Source organism: Cetorhinus maximus, chromosome 2 (assembly GCF_964194155.1).
Source record: "Cetorhinus maximus chromosome 2, sCetMax3.hap1.1, whole genome shotgun sequence".
NCBI lineage: Eukaryota > Metazoa > Chordata > Chondrichthyes > Lamniformes > Cetorhinidae > Cetorhinus > Cetorhinus maximus.
The window spans coordinates 154,965,020-154,971,019 of record NC_135880.1 but is presented as its reverse complement, the minus strand read 5'-3'; the positions used below and the strand labels follow the sequence as shown (position 1 = coordinate 154,971,019).

The 6,000-nt window shown below is 41.1% G+C and overlaps 2 long non-coding RNA genes across 2 annotated transcripts in view; one reads left to right on the top strand and one right to left on the bottom strand.

Annotated features, from left to right (window-relative positions):
* The first annotated feature begins 941 nt into the window (after nucleotides 1–941).
* Nucleotides 942–6,000, top strand: part of LOC144698950 (uncharacterized) — a 48,439-nt gene continuing 43,380 nt past the window's right edge. Inside the window, exon 1 of the long non-coding RNA XR_013580552.1 lies at nucleotides 942–990. This is a non-coding gene — a long non-coding RNA (uncharacterized LOC144698950). The remainder of the gene's footprint in view (nucleotides 991–6,000) is intronic.
* The window catches only part of LOC144698961 (uncharacterized), a 54,811-nt gene continuing 51,620 nt past the window's right edge, over nucleotides 2,810–6,000 (bottom strand). The window contains exon 2 of the long non-coding RNA XR_013580553.1: nucleotides 2,810–3,249. This is a non-coding gene — a long non-coding RNA (uncharacterized LOC144698961). The remainder of the gene's footprint in view (nucleotides 3,250–6,000) is intronic.

The window sequence follows — 6,000 nt, the reverse complement described above, 5'->3', positions numbered from 1 at the left end:
CTTGCACTGCCTAATAACCAGCTTCAGTCCCAGTGGGGAGCCATGCTTCAAGGTAGCACAGGTTGCAGCTGGGATACAATACTCTAGGGCCAATATTATGATTCATTCTCTCTTCATGGCTTGCTGTCTGGATCAATGAATTTATTCTAACACTGCTGAACAACAGGAATTAGGTTGTCCAGGCAACTACAGGGAGGGGCCTGGCCTATATTTGACCCAAGTCTAAATCCCATCTCTTATTGCCACTATCTCTTGTCACGTCCACACAAAAGTGAATGTATGATGGAATTAAGAAGAAAAAGACCATTCTGCAAATAAGATATAGAATGAATAGGACACAAGAGAGCCCAATTCCCTACTTTACAAAACTCAGAAATAGTGGCCAGAATCTTCCGGGTCCCGCTCACCGACACATAAAATGACGCGCGGTGATGTCGGGTGTGCATCCCGACGTCACCGCACATCATTCCGATCTTCAGTTTGGCGGGCACGCATTGGAGTCAGCTGTGCACCTGCCGAACTGTGAAAGGCATGTTAAGGCTAGTAATTAAATAATTAAAGTGATTGTCAGGGCTGTCTGTCCAACCTTAAGGTTGGTGGGCAGGTGAAGAGCCAAGGCGGCCTTCGCATTTTTTATGAAACCTCATCCACGGGCGGGATGAGGTTTCATGAAGTGTTTATTAATTAAATAAAATGTGTTATGAAAATTCATAAACATGTCCCAGCTCATGTGACAATGTCTGAGTAATTAAATTTTTTCTTTTTTCCAACGTTTTATTATTAATCTCCCTGAGGCAGCCCTGTGCTGCCTCCTCTCCCTCCTCCCCCTGCCTGCACAGGTAGCGCTGAGCACTTCCAGGTGCGTGTGACGCTGAGCAGGCTTTAATTGGCCCGCCCATGTAAAATGGAGGTGCGCAGCTGATTGCGGGTGGCGATCGGCTCCACGCCCACTCCCAACTGGCCTGCCTGACGGGGAGAAAATTCTCCCCAGTAAGTAAATGATTGTGAATTTAATGAACTCAACCTGACAACATGTGATCTATGGACTTTAATACAAAATGCAGAGTGCAGTAGACCTTTTATTTCTATTCTTTAAATGCAATATGCTGTAATTATTTGTATACTGAAATGATCATAATTGTGCAATCCTTTTATTAATTTATACTTTATTTTTATTTCAATGATTATCTATAACTATGTTATGAATTATGATCATTTGTTTTATTTGTATTGTCATCACAATTCGGCACCTGCTGCCATGATCATTTTTCAAAAAATCAATTATCTATCTGTCTGGTTGGCCAATGGAAGGCTGAGGAGAAAATTAGAGAGTTTAGCCTAAAATTTAATGGCATGCAATGTATAAATAAGAACAATACCGCACCAAAAGTATGACTGAGTTACCTAATGGCCCAAATCTTCTGGTCAGGGCTGGAACTCCTGTTTTCAGCCCTGGTCAGACAAAGAAATGCATGCTTACCTTCCTCTGATTTTTCTGGCCAATCTTCCAATGGAGGGACCTGCAGAACTCAATCAGCGCAGGAAACCTGAGACATCACGTAAAGGAATCCGTGCAGAAGTTACATTCCCTTTTTACAACACTAGCTGCTGTATTCTGGTAAATAGAGTTTAAATATCCCAAAGCTTCTTCAAAATTAACAGCGGGTAAGGGGGTAGGGTAGGTGAGTTAAATGGGTAGGAGGTAGGGTGGGTGTGTTAAGTGGGCAAGGGGCAGGGTGGGTGAGGTAAGGGAGTAGGATGGAGCTGGGTAGGATGGTGAGGTCGGGTCAGGTTGGAATGAGGGGAGTGGGAGGTTTGGGGGAGATGGAGCAGTCAGGGGGAATCGGGTGATGGGGTAGTCAGGTTGGGTCGGGCAGAGTCGGGGGGTCAGGGGTAGTCGGGGAGGTAGACAGGGAGGTCACAGTGATAGTCGGGGGAGGAGGGGTCTGGGGGGGGAGTAGGGGTGAGTGATTGGGCTGTCAGTTGTATAGTTACCCAGGTGTTAGGATTAGGACTTTTCTGGTTATCTATTCAGGTAAGTAAATCCCAACTGTCCGAAGTCTTCAGCTCTAACTCAGATTTGGAGACTTTTTGGAGGGTCCCAGGGAGCAGGGAAATTGCCCATCGGAAGTTCAAACTTCCGATGGGCAATTCTCAAGGGGTCAGTGCGTTGGGACTTCTGAGGGGTCCCGAAGCATCTTGTGTGGTACGTCCAATCTCGGACAATCCGACGACCGGAAGTTCTCTGACAAAGCAAGGAATTGCGGGCCTTTACAGTTTTTTATGGCAACTTTTACCAATGCAGTATCTTTCTCCTTTGTTTAAGGTTGTTTCCCAATTTTCATCAAATTCAATTTAAATAACGTACATTGTGTGCTCTTTGCATCAAAAAGATTGCATTTTCCAACAATTTGAATTAAGCTATGTAAAAATAACACAGCGAAGTCTGAATCTAGTGCAAAGGACGTGAATTATTACATCAATTTGAATGAAAAATATTTTAATTAAGAGAGAACTGAAAGTATTTAAAAAATATGGTTTCAACCGAAATTGACAATCTTCATGAACCCATTTACCAAATCCCTTAACAGCGATAGTAGCAATTTTTTGCGCCCCACGTCTATGACGATTCTGTTTTAGCCATTTTAAGACAAGCCCAGACCGGGCCGGGACTCGACCTAATCTGTCATTATTTCTAACGGAATGGCAAAGCAATGTACAACTCTATCATCTCACATTTTGATTGGATTGAAGCATAGGCATAGACTCATATTCAGTGCAAAAGCATTCAGTAAAGTCATAAAGCAAATTGCCTTTCAATAAGGCTGTTTTATTATTGGAACTGCAGTGTTTATCCCGTTATCAGGTCCCATTTTCTGTTAGGGAAGATCTCCACCTCTTCGACACGGTTCATTTTAAATTCAGGAATCCTTTTCCCGCGATGAGTATTTAGTATTGAGCTGATTCTTAGCCGTCCAGCTCAAATCTCACCGCCCTGGAATTTCAACATAACATTACTTCTCAAGTCCAGGAGGAGGTGGTTGAAGTTTCTCAGACTTGTCGCTCCCCCATCGATTGCTCCTTGCTGCTTTCTTCTGATACGTCCCTCTCAAAGTTTTGTTTCACTGATTTACTTGCCTCTTTCTCCCCCTCCCGTTCCAGATAGATATTTCTCAAGATTCCCCAGAACCTGCTTTCCTACTCCGTTGAAAGAAATTACAATGCAGCAAATGCCGAGAGCCTACTAGACTGTGGAAAATAAGAGAGGCACTGCTTGAGGAACCAGAGCTGATAACCTAATGCAAAGCATTTCTAATATTTCACTTCAGTTTTCAACGAGTTAAAACTCCAGATTTAGGTTCCAGTACATAGGTATAATATTACAGACACTGTTTGCCTAAGATAAAGTATTGGAAATACACAGAACTTCAGTCTTTAATGTGCTATGAAATTTGACAGGGCTTCTAATGAAAAATTTCAAAATGAATAGAAGTCATAAGGTTAATTAAAATTCAGAGAAAATGTCTCAATCCGTTTAAAGGTTGTGAGCATGTCACAAGTATGCCGGTGCATCTGTGCATGGAGATGTGTTTGAGAGTTGTCTGGAGCAGCCCTTTGCATCTGGCATACAGGTTAACATTCACGATAAACGGGTTTCATCAAAGAATAAGAGTTATGTCAAAAAAGATGAAAACCCGAGTTGAAACCGGAAAAAAGACTTAGGCAAAGGGATTTTGTTTTGACCGGTAAAAAAAAACTCGCATAAGTAACTTGTTAACGGAATGTATAAAATGTCACTTAAATCAATAGCCTCTGAACAATAAACTCCTGCAACTTTTGTGTGAAAGAACAATGCTGATTTCATTTTAAGAAAATACGTTGACATTGGAAATACAGTCCGCCAACTGGCAACTGTGTGGCGATACATTAGCACAGTGTATTTAAAAAAAACCCTTTGGTGTTTGAATTTGAATTTGTAAAAGTGCCAAGAATAGTAATTACCAGAGGAAGCTTTTGCGGCTTTCTTTATATCGTGAGTATGGGGTAGATAAAACTTCTCGACAATTTAATACTTAAACTTAATAGAAAAGACAGAAGTAGAGTTCCAGAATTCATAACATTGTGTTTTTCTGATCAGGTATCATTCAATATTTGATGTATTTCAATAGTATATGTTTTATTGAAGATGTTTTATTCGTTGTTTGGTCCTTCACTCGGCAATGATGAAAGGCAGCAATGCTGACGAGCCAGCTTTCCCCGTTCACAACATGCGCCTGTCCATCAAATATTGTCCTTGTGGTTGGCTGCCGAAGGTGAATTTTTAAAAAAAACTCCCTCACACAGAGATAAAATAACCGGACGCTCTTTAGCTGGTTGCATCTGCGACAAATGTTATATAAAACCAACACTGAACAGCATTTCTCTGCAAACTCGGCTAACTGCTTCCAGCCTTGTAGTACCTAACGATCACGGACCATTTTAACGGAGGAACTGTTGCGGTGAGGCCGGTGTTATTGGTGGAATTTACATCAAGAAAATCAAACTAAATCGCTGTATCGCCTATTGGAAATGCGTTTACTCCAGATTCAACAACAAAAGGAATGATCCCAATTCTATGTTAAAGATCTAAGGGTTTTGGGAATATTGCTGTAGCAATACCAAAGCCGAGCGGTGTACAATCTTGCTGCGCCCTCTGGCCGAGTGGTTTGCACGGATCCGATTGAGGGTGTCCCAGCCCGCTGGTGGGAGCCATCACTCCCTCAGCAAACACTGTGACACCCTATCATTCTACTCAAGACAGGAACTGGAGTCAATACACTTGTATGCAGATTGAAAGTTGCAGCAGTTTGTATGGATACACTCCGGAGTTTTACTGCTTCAGTAACTGATGCAATATTAAGCCACTCCTGAAATGAGTGAGTTGTGAAATCCTGTAGTCAAAGTAAATGTTGAATTCTCAATTCAAAGACATATAAGTATTGGTTATGACTACCTTCTTTCCTAAAATGCTGAGGGAGAGATTAATGAAAAAAAACTGCTGTATTACAAAAAATAAACACAAATCGAACACAACCAATTTACATGTAGAGGTAGAGATCGAAACAAAGCGCCATAAATATAAAAGATAATCACTAATAAATCCGCTAGGGAATTAGGGGGAAACATCTTCACTCAGAAGGTGATTGGAATGTCAAATGTATTATCACAATGAACGAATTGCCTAGATGCATTAAAGGGAATTTAGATCAACACATGAGGAAGGTAGATATGGAAAGTTACTCTCATAGGGTTGGATGCAGAGGGATGGGAAGAGATTCATTTGGAACAGAAACACTGGCATGCACAAATAGGGTTGAATAGCCTGGTTGTGCACCATACATTTTAGGCAATCCTCTGTAGCTACATTTGCTAAATGAGAAAGGATCTGGCTTGGATAAATTGAAAGCAAAGATTGGCAGACAAAAATGTAATCAAACAATGCCAGGATGATGAAAAAGATACAGTAAGAGGCACATGATCATTGAGGGGAGACTTCGACCTGAGCGAGACAGAGACCAAGTTAGTATATTTGGGAATTTGGTTCAAAGTGGGAATTCGGTGCACAGGGGGAAAGAGGTGTTTTAGGTAAGGTTTATTGCAAGAACTGCAACTTAGAATAGAGTGCTGGGAGTTGGATAATTAGGGAGTTAGGGAAGGAAGGGAAAGAGGTGCTCTTTTGCTTTCTAACTTTCTCAGCCTTCAGGAAGTGGTTGTACTCTGTTACAGGAGAAGAAGCTAGTTATTTAGTGAGTATCGAGTAATTGACTAAGGTTTATTCTATTCCTAAGATTCAAAATAGTCTAGTAACTGGTGGTAAAGTTAATAAAATATATATAAACAAAAGTAAAATATATAATTGAATAAAATGATTAAATAGTTAATTAGAATACATTAAGGATGTCAGGACAGGTGATGTGTCACAGCTGCAGCATGTGGAAGCTCCCGGATGACAGTTTGATC